At 30.4% G+C, this 18480-nt stretch overlaps 1 protein-coding gene across 1 annotated transcript in view; it reads left to right on the forward strand.

The window, feature by feature from the left end:
• LOC122499212 (homeobox protein TGIF2-like) overlaps positions 1-18480 on the forward strand; it is a 164767-nt gene that overhangs the window by 41086 nt on the left and 105201 nt on the right. The window lies entirely within an intron of this gene.

Below are 18480 nucleotides of genomic sequence, written 5' to 3' on the forward strand. Positions count from 1 at the left end.
TGACAGTCTCTATTATGAAAAAATTGACGCAATATCCAAATTTTCATTTTGACAATTACAAAAAAGAGACTCTAACACCACTATCTCTGGTTCTTCTGGGAAGTTATTCAGATAAGAATTGTTTACAGTCCAGGACACCTTAAAGATGAAAAATCAAGAGGTTTTAAATTTTTCCACACTTTTGCAAATGACCGACAAAATGGGCCCTTTTCATTTTTCTAAAGAACCAGTGAAATCAAACAGTTAAATTATCAATAAATTAATGAAAACCTCATGATTCGACTTGTAAAAACATGTAGATTGATAATAAAAAATAAAAAAAAAATTAAGATTTTGCTCCAAAATTACTAAATTGCGATTATCTCGAAAACTAGAACCGACAATATGGGGCCTTTTCATGTGGACGTCCACAAATTTCCATAAATTACTGCAAAAATTTCCATAAATTGCAAAAATAAAAATTTTTAATTGTAACTTATGTGGAACATATTTTGATGAATTATTGCAAAAATTTCCATAAATTACTGCATAAATTTCCATTAATTAGTTCCTAACTGACTATTGTCAGTTTACCGTGTTAGCAATACTGGCACAGTACTGGCGTAGTACTGGTTTGCCAGTGTTGCTTCCGCAATACTGGCATAGTACTGGCATACCAGTCTTAAAGGGGAGTACTGGCGTAGTACAGAAATTTTATTGAAGCTAGTACTGAACCAGTACTGGCAAGCCAACTGCTGGCCTTCCAGTACTGGTGCAATACTGCGCCTGTTGTGAATACTGGCATTTGACAGAAATTTTTGCTTGGGTATATTTGATAATTACAATATTTGGTAGTTATAATCGATGGTATAGTTCCAATCAATGGTAGTGGTAATGGTTCTTGTTCTCGCAAACATTCTTTAACAATGGAATTCCATATACTATATATATATATAAATATATATCTATGTGGGAAATAGTTATACATCTACGAATCGACTTGAACTTTCAGATCGCCAAGTTTGGAATTTGCAAGTAAAATAAGCTCAAATTTACGATAAGGACTTGGTTATACGAATTCGATTTGCAACTCGATTCTGTGGATTGCTTTTACATTGTCTGGACTATCTGTCTTTTTAAATTGTTTCACCTCAACAGCATTTCTCGATAGTCTGTACACAATATTTCAACAATTTTTTTATTTTTCATTTATGTTTGAGTTGCAATTTTAGTTAATGATTAATTTTACTTCAAAATTTCAATTATCTTTATAAATAATAAATGTAATTCTTTTCCAAAATTCAATTATTTTCAAAAAATTTAATAAAATTCTTGGCAAAATTTCAATAATTTTCAAAAATTTTCCTCATTTCAATTATTTTTAATATCTACTATTTTAATAAAATTTTCCAAAAGAATCCAATAGGGTCAAGGCGTTAATAAAATTTTCCTATACAATTCAATTATTTTCAATAAATTTCTTCTTAAGAATTCAATTATTTTCACAACACGGAAAAAAAGGTCTGGAAAAGAATGAAACTGAAATTACCAACGTTGATTCAACGAAAAACTTAAAAAAAAAATTTTCTCCGGATACAAATTTTTCTTGTCTACTTTTAACCCAAGTAAACCCTTCAAACCCTAAAATAAAGAAAACGTGGGGAAAGTAGTGATTTTTAATTTTTTGTCGAATTTTTTTCAAAAATCACGCAATTTCAATTAAACTAATAATTCCTCGCATCGGTAGTCATTTTTTTCTTTTGATAATTGTTTAATTTAACATTAGACGTTATTTTAAAAAGATTTCAAGTAATTCCAAGTCGGGAAAAGCAGTGATTTTGGTTTTTTTGTCACAGACTTTTGGAAAATCCGAGAATTTTACTTCATTTAATAATTCCTCGCCTCGGTAGTTATATTTTTCTTTTGATAATATTGTTTACTTTAATATTAGACACTATTTAAAAGAAATTTTAAGTGATTCCAAGTCGGGGAAAGCAGTGATTTTTATTTTTTTTCGAATTTTTTCCAAAAATCACGAAATTTTAAGTAAATTAATAATTTTTCGGCTCGGTAATCGTTTGTTTCTTTTGAAAATTGTTTATTTTAATATTAGACGCTATTTAAAAAAAATTTCAAAAGATTCCAAATCGGGGAAAACAATAATTTTGGTTTTTTTGTCACGGTTTTTTGGAAAATTCGAGAATTTCAAGTAATTTAATAATTTTTCGATTCGGTAGTTACTTTTTTCTTTTGATTATTATTTATTTTAATATTAGACGCTATTTAAAAAAAATTTTAAGTGATTCCAAGTCGGGGAAAACAGTGATTTTTAATTTTTTTGTGTCACGAATTTTCCGAAAATATCGAAATTTCAAATTAATTTATGCTTCCTCGTCTCAGTAGCCATTTTTTTCTTTTGATAATTGTTTATTCTGGCATTGGACGTTATTTTAAAAAAATTTCAAGTCATTCCAAGTCGGGGAAAGCAGTGATTTTGATTTTTTTTGTCGAATTTTTTCAAAAAATTACGAAATTTCATTTAAAAAAATCAAAATCACTGCTTTCCCCGACTTGGAGCCACTTAACATTTTTTTTAAATGACACACGACAGTAGAATAAACAATTATCAAAAGAAAAGAACGACTACCGAGGCAAGGAATTATTAATTTACTTAAAATTTCGTGATTTTTGGAAAAAATTCGACAAAAAAAAATAAAAATCACTGCTTTCCCCGACTTCTAATGACTTGAAATTTTTTAAAAATAACGTCAAATGCCAAAATAAACAATTATCTAAAGAAAAAAATGACTACCGAGGCGAGGAAACATTAATTAATTTGAAATTTTGAAATTTTTGGAAAATTCGTGACACAAAAAAATTAAAAATCACTGTTTTCCCCGACTTGGAATCACTTAAAATTTCTTTTAAATAGTGTCTAATATTAAAATAAACAATTATCACAAGAAAAAAGTAACTACCGAGACGAGGAATTATTAAATTAATTAAAATTCTCGCATTTTCCAAAAATCCGTGACAAGAAACCAAAATCACTGCTTCCCAGGCAGAAAAGTTGGAGGTGTGCCAGCACTAACGACCGGCATGGTACCGAACCGGTTGTAAGGTCAGACTTATGCCGGTACCGGCCCGGTGGTAAATGTGGATTTGTACCGGTACTGGTAGTGTGTACCGGGCCGGTTGATTAAAAATATCTGGCCCAGCACCGGCCCGGTACTATAATTTACTTCTGTTTATATACCGCCGAAGAAGATTTGCCGGTGATAATTTTTTTACCGGCCCAGCACCGGCCCGGTACTGTTATTTGCTCTGTTTTATACTGCCGAAGAAGATTTGCCGGTGATAATATTCGTACCGGCCCAGCTAATGTTAAACTAGCAGAAAAAGAATTAAAGAAGAGAAAAAAATTTGAAAATTAATTTATTAATTTAATTATTAATAATAAATTAATTAGTTAGTTATGCCGGAAATTATATTAATACCGGGTAGGTTGTTTATTGGTGCCGGCCCGGTATCTAGCCGGTGAATAGGGCGGTTATTATTATTTATAATTATTATTTTTATTTATTTATAATAATTTAAATTGAATTAAAATAAATTAAAAAATACAAATACTGGCCCGGTACCGTACCGGTTGAATATTAGTGCCGGCCCGGTACTGCTGCCAGGTGGAATGTCGGTTGGACTTTATAAGCTCACTTTGCATTTACTTTCCATATGCAGGTTATTAGGTTAACGGATGTGGTGTCGACTTTGCAGCCTCAGGGTCCTGAGTTCAATTCCTCGAGTCTTCAGATTTTTCTATAATTGTTTATGTTTCTCTGTTTCAGCATTTAATATATTTACTGTTTCCAATTTATAATTAATAATAACATTGATAATAATAATAATAATTAAACAATTAATCAGACTGAAATATAATTTTTTTAACCGGCCCGGTACCACACCGGTTGTTTTTTAGTGCCGGCCCGGTACTGCGTCAGATATTTATTAGTGCCGGCCCGGTACGGTTGCCGGATACCTACCGAAGTTATCATCCGGCAATTTACCGGTACTGCGCCTGTGGAATGAACAGACTTATGCCGGTACTGGACCAGTACCTAGCCGGTTGTGCAGCCGGTAATAAACCGGCACCAAATACCTTCCAACAATAACCGGGCCAGTACCGCCCCGGTGGATTATTCGGTACCGGCCCGGTACGTATGCCGGATACCTGCCGCAGTTATCATCCGGCAATTTGCCGGTACCGAGACGGTAAAAAATACGGTCTTATGCCGGTACCGCCCCGGCAATTATAATCCGCCGTTTGTACCGGGCCGGTACCATCCCGGTCGTCAATTTCTACCTGGGTTTCCCCGACTTAGAATTACTTGAAATCTTTTTAAAATAACGTCTAATGCCAGAAAAATCAATTATCAAAAGAAAAAAATGACTACCAATGCGAGGAATTATTAATTTAATTGAAATTGCGTGATTTTTAAAAAAATTCGACAAAAAAATTAAAAATCACTATTTTTCCCATGTTTTTTATTTTAGGGTTTAGAGGGTTTACTTGGGTTAAAAGTAAACAAGAAAAATTTGTATCCTGAGAAAATTTTTTTTTAAAAGTTTTTCGTTGAATCAACGTTGGTAACTTCAGTTTCATGAAGAGATATCCATAAAAATATTGTTGAGCAGAATATTGTTGTGTTATCCAATTCAATGGAAGAGACAACTTTCAGAATGGAAGCACATTCCATATTCAATGGATGAGGGAGCCATATTATATTGTTGAATCAAATATGGATGTGACATCCATAGGCATGGTTGGGCTTACAATTCATGCTATGGATTTTCACATATGGCTGCCTCATCCATATAAACTTTGGTTGGGAGATCCATAGTTAGTTCAAAATTTCGATACATGTTGCGCGCAATTCATTATCATGGCATCCATTTAAAAATGGTCGTCTCAATTTGTCCGTCGCGTCGGTTTCCTGTCACGTCTATATAATCACGTTGTGAGTTTATTGTGTATAAATAGTGTTATAATTGTTTATTATTTATTATCGTTATTGTCTATTAGTGTTTATGTAAATTCATTTTCATGAAATATGTGTAGAGTATATATAAGGAATATTATATGCTCAGATATTGTAGTTGTGTGTATAGTGAAGTGGATAGCGTTAGTGTTTAGTATGCGTTAGGTCTAGGGTTCGTGTCTCCCCCCCATCGGTTAATAATTTATTTCGTTAATATGCGGTTATTCAATAAGTGGTGTGTATCAATTAACAAAAATGTGTATAAAATATCTCAAGTGACATGGAATTTAATTAATTGAGTGATTCAAATTTTTTGTTTCCCATTTCCATTACTATGGATCACCCAACCATAGATCTTTTGCTGCTCCAACAATATACAGCCAGCCATAGAATATGGATGCAGCAACCTTAACTATGGATATCCCGTATTTTTCAATATAATATGGCTGTGATATCCATGTATCTGGATGTGTCAACTATTCCTTTCTTTCCGTGAAATAATACATTTTTCATGGGAATTCAATTATTTAAAAAATTTGAATAAAATTCTTCTCAAGAAATCAATTATTTTCATAAATATAATCAAATTTTTCTCGAGAATTCAATTATTTTAAAAAATATTGATAAAATGCTTTATAAATTTAAAAAATTATAATAAAATTGATCGTAGAATATAATTATTTTCGTAAAATATAATATTCTTCCTAGGAATACAATTATTGTCGAAAATGTTTGTAAAAATCTTCGATACAATTCAATTGTTTAATAAATTTTAATAAAATTCTTCCCAAGAATTCAATTATTTTCAAAAATAAAATTTTTCACAGGAATTCAATTATTTAAACAAAAATTTGATAAAATTCTTCGACAGATTTTATTTGTTTTCAATTTTTTAAATGAAATTTCTCGCTGGAATTTAATAATTTTCAAAAAGTTTTAAAAAATTCTGAGAAATTCAATTATTTAAAAAAATTTGAATAAATCTGTTGATTTAACTCTTTGCCGTTGATATGTTACGAAATGTCGTCTAGAGTCCTTTTTGGGGGAACAGCCAATGAGAAGAGGCGTTTATGCTTGTGTTGATAAGTTAGTTATGTGTGAGTATGTAAGTGTCTAAACTTGCAGGATCGTACCTTCTTAAAATTGGAACCCATTTATATTTTACAATAAATTATATTTAATTATACTAATTGATCACTAAAAATACGATTTTTTGTGTAAAGTGCAAATGTATATTTGCAATTTATTACAATTTAAAAATGGTAAATTTGATTGTTAAAGACTTTTATCAAACATAAATATCCTATGTAAACATAACCTCAAAATCAAACTAACATCCGGCCCTGATATTGTCCACGTGATTCAACTGTCAAACTGCTTGTTTCTGAGGTGGGGAAAACTTATGTACGGCAAAGAGTTAATAAAATCAGATTCCTCGCCACCTATAGTAGCGACCTTCGCGTTCTCAAGTGGAAAAATCGAACCACCATTTTATTCCTCAGAAACTTTTTTATAATTAATAAAATCCAAAAAAATGTTATTGTGAGAATAATTTAAATTGTCGTTTTAATGCAGATCTATAAGGCTTTTTATTTAAACATGTAGTTTATGGATGTGCCCTAATAATAATAATAACAATAATCATAGTAGTAATACTAATTATAATAATGATAATAATAAAATAATAGTAATATTCATAATAATATGAAAACAAAAAAATTCGCCAATCTTGATTTCTTTCTATTACTACCAATACATAATCGGGACGCATGAATATTCCCCACATTGAACTTGCAACAATTTTTGTGGTATCGAAATAAAAAACTTAAAATATCTACTTATCAGAACTGCAATAATTCGAGTTTTCTTTTAAACAAATTTTTATCACAAGAAATTAGTATTTGAAGAAATATTTATTAACTACTTTTTTCATTTGACTGTATTTTAATTTATAAAAATATCCATGTAGGGAAATATGAAAGAAAAGAACATTTAGTTGTTCAGAGTTTTTTATAGTACCTATCTATGTATTTTAAAAAATAAAAATTTTGCTTAAATAAAATTTTAAGTACATAAAAGTTCATATAAAAGGATTATAACCTAAAAAATTTGCCAATTATCAGAATTTTTATATCGTTATATTATGTAATCGAGTTATAATATCACAGAATTTATATTTAACATAATTTTGATGTACAACTATTTATATTTAGTTGAAATTATATTTAAAATAATTTGTATTTAACCATATCTGTAGTTAACCGAATTTTCGTATGAGTGAATTTCCAAAGTACCAAATTTACAAAACATAGAATTTTCAAAACGTCGAATTTCTAAAGCATTAAACTTTTAGAATGTCGAATTTTCATTTGTCCTAACTTTTTTTGCCACAAGAGTTTCCTCTCTATAATTCTTATTGATATGGTTGATTTAAATTGTGCGGGAAATTTGAAATCATATGTTAAATCAAATTTCGCGCGCAATTTCGATCTACCTTACCGACTAACAATATAGATAGTAAACTCTATAGTGACAAAAAGTTAGGACAAATGAAAATTTGACACTGTGAAAGTTTAGTGCTTTAGAAATTCGACGTTTTAAAAATTCAATCTTTTATAAATTCGGTGTTTTGGATATTCACTTATACGAAAATTAGGTTGCCTACAAATATGGTTAAATAAAAATTTGGTTAAATGAAAATTACTTTAAATATAATTTCAACTATATATTAATGGTTGTACACCAAAATATGGTTAAATTTAAATTCTGTCAGGCTATAATTCAAGTGCATTATATTATACGTTACATAAAAATTCGATAATATAGAAATGCTGCACTGAAAAACTTTTTGTTTCAAAAATTAATAGAATTCATTTTAAACTTTAATATGATGCATTTGAAACAGGGGAAAACGATGTTTTTATGTTATTTAATCGTACGAACGTATCAGCTTTTAACAAGGTAATACAAAAAATTAGTATGGGCCGTGCCAATCTTTAGTATAATAAACCATATTAATAGTTGATACGTTAATACGATTAAATAACATAAAAACATCGTTTTCCCCTGTTTGACATGATCATGTTAAATTTTGAAACACAAAGTCTTTCCGTGTGCGATATACGAATTCTGATAATTGACAAATCATTAAGGTTATAATCCCTTTATATAAATTTTTATGTATTTAAAATTTCATTTAAGCAAAATTTTTATTTTTCAAAATACATACACAGAAAAAAACTCGACTCACTTTTGTTGCAACACATTTGGAAGTCGGTCTCGAAATGAGTAATCGACAACTTCAAGTGACTCAAAATGAAAAAAATGTCAGGTTCTAGTTTTTTGTGTGTGTTATGTTGGCAACAACTGTAGAAAATGTCTGCTGCGCGTTGCGCCGTTACTTTTTTTGTGTTTCGCATGTTTCGTGTTTACATGGTTGCCATCCCTGTCAGTCAATTCACAAATGTCTAACCTAAAAATTCGTTTTTCATTTCTCATAAATGCGATAAATCGACTTCAAGTATTAATGTTTTGACAAGTGCAAAGTGTTTATTCATTATAAACAATTATTTCAATTCATATTTTTATGAATTATTCCCAGTTATTCCAATGTTATTGTAATTTTTTCATAAACTCAAAATGATCCCGATTTTACTCATTTTGAGTCTTTTCCCCAGAAACTCAGAATGAGTCGAAGGGGTGGGGAGAGTGGGGCAAAATGGGGTACCTTTTTGAAATTGGCTGTTTACAGAGAACCAAACGAATAAATCGATTCAGCTAAACTTCAGAATTCTTCTTTGTACACTTAGCTTTGAGGAAATTATGATAATAGCGGAGAAAAAAATTTTTGAAAGAACTTATATCGTATTTTTTGAGAAAGTGCTAAAATCCCATTAATCCCCACCCGTGGGGCAAAATGGGGTGTCATCAAATAACTATACAAAACATGGAATATTTTTTCAAAATTCATTAAATTCTTGTTGTGTGAGATTATAAATACAAACAAAAAGTAGGATTCTTTATTACTATGAAAAAACAAGTAATATTTATTGGAATTTAACAAAAAAACATCCATATTGCAATATATCGATAATGAAACATCGATAGTATAAATTTCCAAACAAAAATATTGATTCTTCTGCAGGAAACCTTTAAATATGGATAATATAATGTTTTTAAATAGTTTTAATGAAGCGGCGTAGCTTCCGGCATGCCCCACACTTAGGTACCCCATTCTGCCCCACACTGCATATTAAAACAAAATGCAATGTTTACAAGTTATTGTAAACAATTAAACAATCTATTCTATTGGAAATTACTCTAGAATAAGTACTGAAAAAGATCCCACACTTGCCAAATTAAATGCATTATCCCAAAAAGTTTGGTAAGCACTTTAATTTTGAAAAAAATTCATATTTTTTTTGCTTAAAACTTAAAAGTTGTATAACTTTCAAAAAAAAATTTTCTTTGGAGTGTCTTCATAATTAATAACAGTTTCTTATCAACATGAATGATATATGTCGAGGATAAAAAAATTAAAAGTACCTATCATGGAAAAACAGAGGTACCCCATTTGACCCGCCTACCCCATTTTGCCCCACTCTCCCCTATCATTTTTGTTGCACTTCAAAATGAGTATCCCCGTGTAGAAATTTAACCATGGCCCAAATAGGGGCCAGATCTTTTGATCATTATGTAGGCCATAACATGGCATGAAACACCTTCCCAGATCGGGCCCAAGTCTGGACAGACTTGGGCCCGATCTGGGAAGGTTTTTCATGCCATGTTATGGCCTAAATATGTCAATTTCTACACGGGTCATATGATACTCATTTTGAGTATAGTTTTTTTCTGTGATACTGTAAAAAACTCTGAAAAACTAAATGTTCTATTCTTTCATATTTTCCTTCATGGATATTTTTATAAATTGAAATACAGTCAAATAAAAAATATATTTAATAAATATTTCTTCAAATACTAATTTCTTGTGATAAGAATTTGTTTAAAAGAAAACTCGAATTATTGCAGTTCTGATAAATAAGTAGAAATTTTAAGTTTTTTATTTCGATACCACAGAAATTGTTGCAAGTTCCATGTGGGGAATATTCATACGTCCCACATAATCGAACGAAATGTCGATGATGTAGGCTACACTTGATAACCTCTCGAACCATATGTTTGCTTCACGTCTCATATAAAAATTTAATGGTTTTTTATTCTCTTTATTATTGTCATTTACTAATCATGGTTCTTTTTTGAACAGCTTTCATTATATTCTGCGTATATACTTACTGAAAAGAAGAATGGTGCATTAAATCTATTCTAAGGTTAGAAGTCGACGACAACTTTAGGAACCTCGATTTAAAAAAATGAAATTTTATAAATAACAAAATTAGTTTATTCTATATTCTTTTTCATTTATTTTTATTAATTTGTTTTAATACGGAAAAAATAGACATTGTGTCAGAAAAATGTTGAATGGGAAAAAACAATTTTTTTACTATTCCCTGTGAGTAAACAAACAGAAAAAAATATTTTTTTTTCTGACGAATAAATTTAAAATGATATTGAATTGGCAAAAAGTGTCGAGAGCTTTTAATATTTAGTGAGAGGAAAAGAGAGAAAATTACAAACATTGTGTGAATGAGAAAACGTATCGCCGGGCGTCATGAATGAATTACATCATTGAGCCACAACTATATAGACCGTGATTTAATACCCTGACTCGATTATAAAATTAGGTGAACAATTTTCTTCAATTTCATGCAAATATTCGCCAATGTTACTCGCAAGCGGATTTAATTGAATTTTTTTTGAGATTTTCAAAATTTTTTTTAATTACATAGGTATTATTTATAATAATTAAAAAAATATTTTTTTAAAATAATTTTTATAATAAAATTTGAAATAAATTGAACCATTTTTTATCTCAGTGATATATACGCAGATTAGAACGAAAGCAGTTCAAAAAAAGAACCACGATTAAAAAATAATACTATTATTTTACATATAAAATATAATAATTAAAAAAATATTTTTGAAAATCTACAAAAAAAAACCTATTAAATCTGCTTGAGAGTATTATTGGCGAATTTTTGCACGAAATTGAAGAATATTGTTCACCTAATTTTATAATTGTTTTAATTAATTATAATAATTTTGTTCATTTTTGATTAATTATGATAATATTTATAATTTCTCAATCGCACAAATAACAATTGTTTATTTATATTAATTATCACAATTGTCAATTTTTATTAATTAATTAATAATTAATCGATCTTCAATTTGTTTAGTTAATTTTGTTAAATTTGTTGATAATACACCGAAAAAAATGCCTAGGACCTGTATACCAGGAATTGGCTAGGTTTCCTAGTTACGAGAGGAACCAACTATAGAATCCTGGTCAAAGTAATAAGATTCAAGCATAGTTAAAGTGACCAGGAAAATTAGTCGATGTAATCAGGAAAAAATAGTCAAATTGACAACGAGAATAATATTAGATTTACACTGTGTATCATAATTATTTGAAATTGCTAATCAAATTCTTATTATCAAATAAAAGAGAAAAACTAATTGAAAGAAAACAGAAAAAATTAATTATTGTATTTGAACATATTTATATTTGACTTTGTATTTATATTCCTTGGAATTAATTTAAACTTATGAAGTAAATATTTGACGCAGGGGGGACGCGAACACCTGAACCTAACGAATACGCACTTTGAAACCCGGAACGATAACCACTACACTAAACACGACTTGGTATTTTAATTTTTTAATAGACACTAGATTTTCGAGTCAAAATACAATACTTAATCAGATGATGTTTTATACATTTCGAGTACACAATTTTATACACTTGTCAAAAACTATTTATTTTTAATTATTTATGCCATTTAAATGAAAATAAATTTAAATACACAAATTATTGCAAAGGTAAATTTTCAAACACACTGCGCGATTAAAATAGTAAAAATGTTGTCACCACGTGCGTAAAAATTTCGACGATTTATATTGAAACCTAACCAAAAAAGTCTGAAAGAATTGACTAATATAATTGTGACGATGTGAATTGTCGTTTTTTATTTTGTCGAAATTCTGAATCGTCATGTCATCTGTCGGAATTATCCCTGAACCATGATCGTTAATTGGTATGGTAATTTAGAAAGTCGGAACTGCCGTGTGACCCACTATCAGTGGTGAATGTGTGTCGCGCGGCTAGTTAGTAGGAGAGAAAGTACTAGAGGGCAGAGCCGCTGTCTATTAGAAAGAGATAGAGAGAGGAGAGCCAGCGGAACGAGAGAGAAGAAGAAGCCGAGCACGTGTAGGAAAAGCGAGAAACAGGTGTCAAGAGTTTTTCGCCGACATTTTTTGAGTAGTTAGTTGGCCTACGAGTGATGTAGGAGAGTGATCTACGACGTGTGTAGAGAGTTGCTCCACGAGACGTGTAGAAAGGCAATAGAGGGTCGAATTGTCAGAGAAGTGTGTTGTCAGAAAACTTGTTGTCGAGAGAAGAAGTTATAGTTTTGTGAATAAAAGTAGAGATTGTGAAAGTGGATCAATTGTGTGTTGGATTATTTCTCTTCCCTCAATTAAGGAATCCTTTGGAAGGAGCGTGCCGGAATTAGGAAAGAGAGAAATCAACGAGCGTCGTTGGGTGAGTCAGTATCGGGCCAGTATTGTACCAGTCGTGTCTCGTCGTTGGCATTTCTGCTTGCCAACTTGTTCAGGCACACGGAGAGACCGAGATTACTAATTTTTGTATAAAATCACACTAGAATTTACTATTTTCACATTGCAACCACCGGAAATAAGGGGACTTTTTGTATTTTTTACTATTTTCTACACTAAGTCACTAATCCCGACAAATGTTCACCAAATTAGCAAAGTTTCTTACTATTTCGTCCAATAGTTCCAAACAACTGTAGTAAACTCAGAAGCATTGTGTACGTAAAATTACTACAGTCGTTTGTAAATGCAGAAAGAAAGAGTGAAAGAAAAAATACGGATTTTTGTCGCCGGTTTCCCGTCAATTCTTGACTAATGGAGACAAACTGAAACTGGAAGGATTTTTACATACACAGACACACACACACTTATATATTTGAAGACACACACATGTTTATTTCACTTATATATATAGACGCGGTTAATTAATACACTAATACACAACTGCACGCACGACAACGAATTTCACTGAAAGTATACATCTTTGTTTCCTTATATATTGAATGATGAAAATTAACAGCACTTACGAGAAAGCAGTTTACTTTTAACAACTTATTATAAGACATAGTTCTTGGGACAGGAATAAATGCAAAGTTTATTAATTTATAATGGTCAATTTCTGAGATACCGAACGACCTACGTTTCACTTTATATTTAATTATTGTAGATAATATCCAAATTTATTTTACATACGCGAAACATAGTCACTGTCAATGATCGGATGGCATCGGTTCATTTACGGAGATTGACGAAGTTAGCAACCAATAGAAATGCAGGCGCCATATGACTGCACTCGCTAGCCACACTTGCTCACCAAAAATTACTACAGTGGATAGAAGGTTTTAGTGGAAAATGTTTTCATTTGTCAGATTTTGTCTAATTAAATTAGAGAAAACTATAATCAATTTTTGCTACATTTACAACTCTTACACAAAATATTAAAACTTGCTATTTCAATGTAGCAAATTTATCTATTTCTTTTGTAAATTTATCTAATTCTGTAGCACATTATGCTAAAAGTCCCCTTATTTCCGGTCATTGCAACCATTTTTAGTAATTTTTACGAATGTGGGTCTCTCCGTGCAGAATTTCCTCTGACGATTGAGAGCGTCTCAGAGGTGTTGTTGTTTGTTGAGTTGTTGTTAAAGAGTCGAGTAGTTTATTAATTGAGCTTCAAAATTAATTGGCGCCTGACGGCGAAATTTATTAACTTAAATTTCATATTATTATTTTGTTGAAAGCGTCAGATTTTGCCTGACGTAAGCAGAACTTTTTAACTTAAAATAAAATTAGTTAAATTTATACGTCACATAATTAAATAGTTTACTTTCTAAAACATGGACTATCTATATTTCCAGAGGTTCCGAGAAACCAGCAATTTTTTTTTTTTTTTATTGTTTATACTCCTGCCCTATTGGCCTTACCCACTTCGACAAGAGTCCCCGAGAAATACTTTTTTTGGATTAAGCATAACCATTCTACATCTGAAAATTCTATATATTAACCTAATTTTGCGTCTACAGCCGACTTTATTAGGAGTACTCGCATTCGCCTGGACCACCCGTCAATGGGGTTTCTCGCCAGAGAAGAGGGAAACTGTAGAAAACCTCTCTCCTGAATACAACCGGTTTATCCACAGTCGAGTTCTAATGGTGGGTACCGGACAATAATCTCACGTGCCGGAAAAATACCAAGCCAAATGGGCGCGAACCAAGGGTACTTATACCCTTGGTCCTTAAACGACCGCCAAGCGAGGCATCTATCCGACTGAGCTAATCCGTCGAGAAACCAGCAATTTTGATGTATGTAAGAACTCCATTTTATGTACAAAAAATAGACGCGAGTAATGATAAAAAATCGTTTTACGAAATCACGATAAATGACGCGAAAGATATAGAGGTAAACACTGTCAGAACAGAAGCAGACGCGTGCGCATTATGGAAATAGGCAAAATTACTAAAATCCTAGTCAATTTGACTAGGATTTGCAGGGTTGTTTTTGCCAGGCTTGAATTTGTTGAATCAACCTAGCGATCCTAACCATAATGATTAGGAATCCTTATTACTTTTACTAGGTTAAGATTAACTATAGAGTCATAGTTAATAATACCATCGAGATTTTTTTCGGTGTAATTGTTATACTGCTTGTTATTAATTAGTTATTACTATAATTATTCATTATTTTTTAATTATAATTAATTAATTATCACTAATTATTAACTATTTTTTTTAATTATAATTAATTAATTATTAAATTTGACGACTGAAATTGTTAACGTTGTTAATTAACTAACACTTAACATTTTTAATATATTAGTGATAATTATTTAACAATTTTCAATCCTTAATTAATAACTTTCTCTAAGTAAAACTAATGGAAAAAAATGACTTTAATTCATGAATTAAATTTAAAAAAAAATAAATTGTATATATAAATTTTTTTTTAAGAAAATCATAAGTTTATAGGAATGCGACAAAAGTTTCTTCAGTAATAATATAATGTTTCGTGGGTGGCTTCGTGTGTGCTAAATTAAGGATAAAGAAACAATGTGAAATATAACGAGTTATGAGGAAGGATTAGTGTCGCACATATTTTAGCTTATGTGTTAAGCGGTTAAAATAATTTTGGACGGGGTGTGAGTTGCAAAATTGAGATATGCGCCTTATATTATGTATATATGAAACGAGAAAGATGAAATTTCACATATTATTTTGACAATAATTTCGTTTTTCCAATAATTATAATAATAAATATAATTTTTCTTTTTATTTTGATATATTCTCTGCACCGAAAAAAATCTCGATGGTATTATTAACTATGACCCTATAGTTAATCTTAATCGTGTTTAGTGTAGTGGTTATCGTTCCGGGTTTCAAAGTGCGTATTCGTTATAGGTTCAGGTGTTCGCGTCCCCCCTGCGTCAAATATTTATTTCATAAGTTTAAATTAATTCCAAGGTATATAAATGCAAAGTAAAATATAAATATGTTTAATAAAATAATTAATTTTTTTCTTTTAATTAGTTTCTCTCTTTTATTGGATAATAAGAATTTGATTAAGAATTTCAAATAATTATGATACACAGTGTAAATCTAATATTATTATCCTAGTCAATTTGACTATTTTTTCCTGATTGCATCTACTAATTTTCCTGGTCACTTTAACTATGCTTGAATCTTATTACTTTGACCAGGATTCTATAGTTGGCTCCTCTCGTAACTAGGAAACCTAGTCAATTCCTGGTATACGGGTCCTAGGCATTTTTTTCGGTGTGCTGTATATAACCGGTTACATTAGTTTTTCATTGTTTAAAATTATTTTATGCTCTCTTCAAATAATGAGAAGCTATTTTTAAATTTTTAGATTTATATTGATTTTATTATTATTATTATTATATTAGTATATTGTTATAATAATATTATTATTTTATTTTTACTATAGTAATTTTTACACCGAAAATAATGCCTAGGACCCGTATACCAGGAATTGACTAGGTTTCCTAGTTACGAGAGGAACCAACTATAGAATCCTGGTCAAAGTAATAAGATTCAAGCATAGTTAAAGTGACCAGGAAAATTAGTCGATGTAATCAGGAAAAAATAGTCAAATTGACTAGGATAATAATATTAGATTTACACTGTGTATCATAAATATTTGAAATTCTTAATCAAATTCTTATTATCCAATAAAAAAAAAGTAAATATAATTAAAAAAAATAATTAATTATTTTATTAAACATATTTATATTTTACTTTGCATTTATATACCTTGGAATTAATTTAAACTTATAAAATAAATATTTGACGCAGGGGGGACGCGAACACACGGAAAAAAATAATTCGGAAATAGTTCCTGAATTCGTTCCGAAATTAAGGATATGAGCAAAAGTCGGTAATTATTATAGAGCTGTTATTTGGAAGATATGTCGAACTTTCAAAATAGATATTCAGGAATTATATGGTAAGAACTCGGTATTTATGTGATAGTTTTTACGAAATGTAGCGGCTGAGTATTTCAGATAGTCTGGACGGTAGAACTTCCGATGAGTTCGGGAAAAATTCAGAGGGTCGCTTCATATATGAAGAAGCTCTTATAAGGGCTACAGAATAGTTCCGGAACAATTCCGTAGCAAAGAAAATAAAAAAAGAAGTTGTGTATACACGTATATACTTGATCGACATTCGTCAAGCAAGGCGAACTGTGATTGGTTGAGGAGGATACACACACACACATACATACATAATACACTTATAGCTACCTACATATATTCTAACGCACACATAATTTATACGCAAATAAACGCAAATACACGACGCATTGAATCGCACGCTGGTTGTAGGGACCTGGGAAGTCTCTTATATACTAGACTTTACTTTTATTCAGCGCTTGTGAGAAACGGGGTCGGCACATCTTTTCTTTCGATGAAGTTCGGGAATTATTATGAAATTTAAACTGGAGTTCTCCTTGATTAGACGCTTGTAAATACTATTTTAGAAGAAATATAATTTCTACGACAAAATTTCGATAATATTATAGACCAGTCCTGTATTTCTCCAGGAATTTATTTACAATGCTGATTTTGAAAGTCTCACAAAAACCGTTTCGTAATTAGTTCGGAACGATTCAGATATACTTACATTGAATTTCTAAAAATTTCTGGAACTTTGCACAAATCCTCAATTATGGAACAAATTCAGGAATTCTTACAGAATTTATTTTTTCCGTGCACCTGAACCTAACGAATACGCACTTTGAAACCCGGAACGATAACCACTACACTAAACACGACTTGGTATTTTAATTTTTTAATAGACACTAGATTTTCGAGTCAAAATACAATACTTAATCAGATGATGTTTTATACATTTCGAGTACACAATTTTATACACTTGTCAAAAACTATTTATTTTTAATTATTTATGCCATTCAAATGAAAATAAATTTAAATACACAAATTATTGCAAAGATAAATTTTCAAACACACTGCGCGATTAAAATAGTAAAAATGTTGTCACCACGCGTGCGTAAAAATTTCGACGATTTATATTGAAACCTAACCAAAAAAGTCTGAAAGAATTGACTAATATAATTAAATAGTTTACTTTCTAAAACGTGGACTATCTATATTTCCAGAGGTTCCGAGAAACCAGCAATTTTGATGTATGTAAGAACTCCATTTTATACGTACAAAAAATAGACGCGAGTAATGATAAAAAATCGTTTTACGAAATCACGATAAATGACGCGAAAGATATAGAGGTAAACACTGTCAGAACAGAACCCAGTGAGAAATTGCCAATAGACTTTAATCGGTCCAATATCGGTCCAATATTGGTTGCCGTGCTGGGCGCCGATTGACTCCCAATATTGGACCAATATGGGCTGATGCTTGGGATGTAACGGCATCGCCAATCATCGGTTGTCAATATTGGTCCAATATTGGCCGAATATTGGCAACCAAGAGAAAAAAATTTTTTTAAATAAATTTTTTTTAATTAAATAATAATAATAAAAAATTAATGTTTATAATTTTTGTTTAATATATTTATTTGTTTAATTATTTATTTTTAATAATTCATGTAAATAATAAATAACTTATTATTTATAAATTATAATTATTTAAAAATGCAGTAGCTATTAGGAAATAGCATTCTGCAAAAAAATTCTATCATTGAAAAATCAATGATAGGCGAGAGAAATCCGCGTCTTTAAATAGATTCGCAGATGATAGACA

Source organism: Leptopilina heterotoma, unplaced genomic scaffold, assembly GCF_015476425.1.
Source record: "Leptopilina heterotoma isolate Lh14 unplaced genomic scaffold, ASM1547642v1 Lhet_100, whole genome shotgun sequence".
In the NCBI taxonomy this organism is placed as follows: Eukaryota; Metazoa; Arthropoda; class Insecta; order Hymenoptera; family Figitidae; genus Leptopilina; species Leptopilina heterotoma.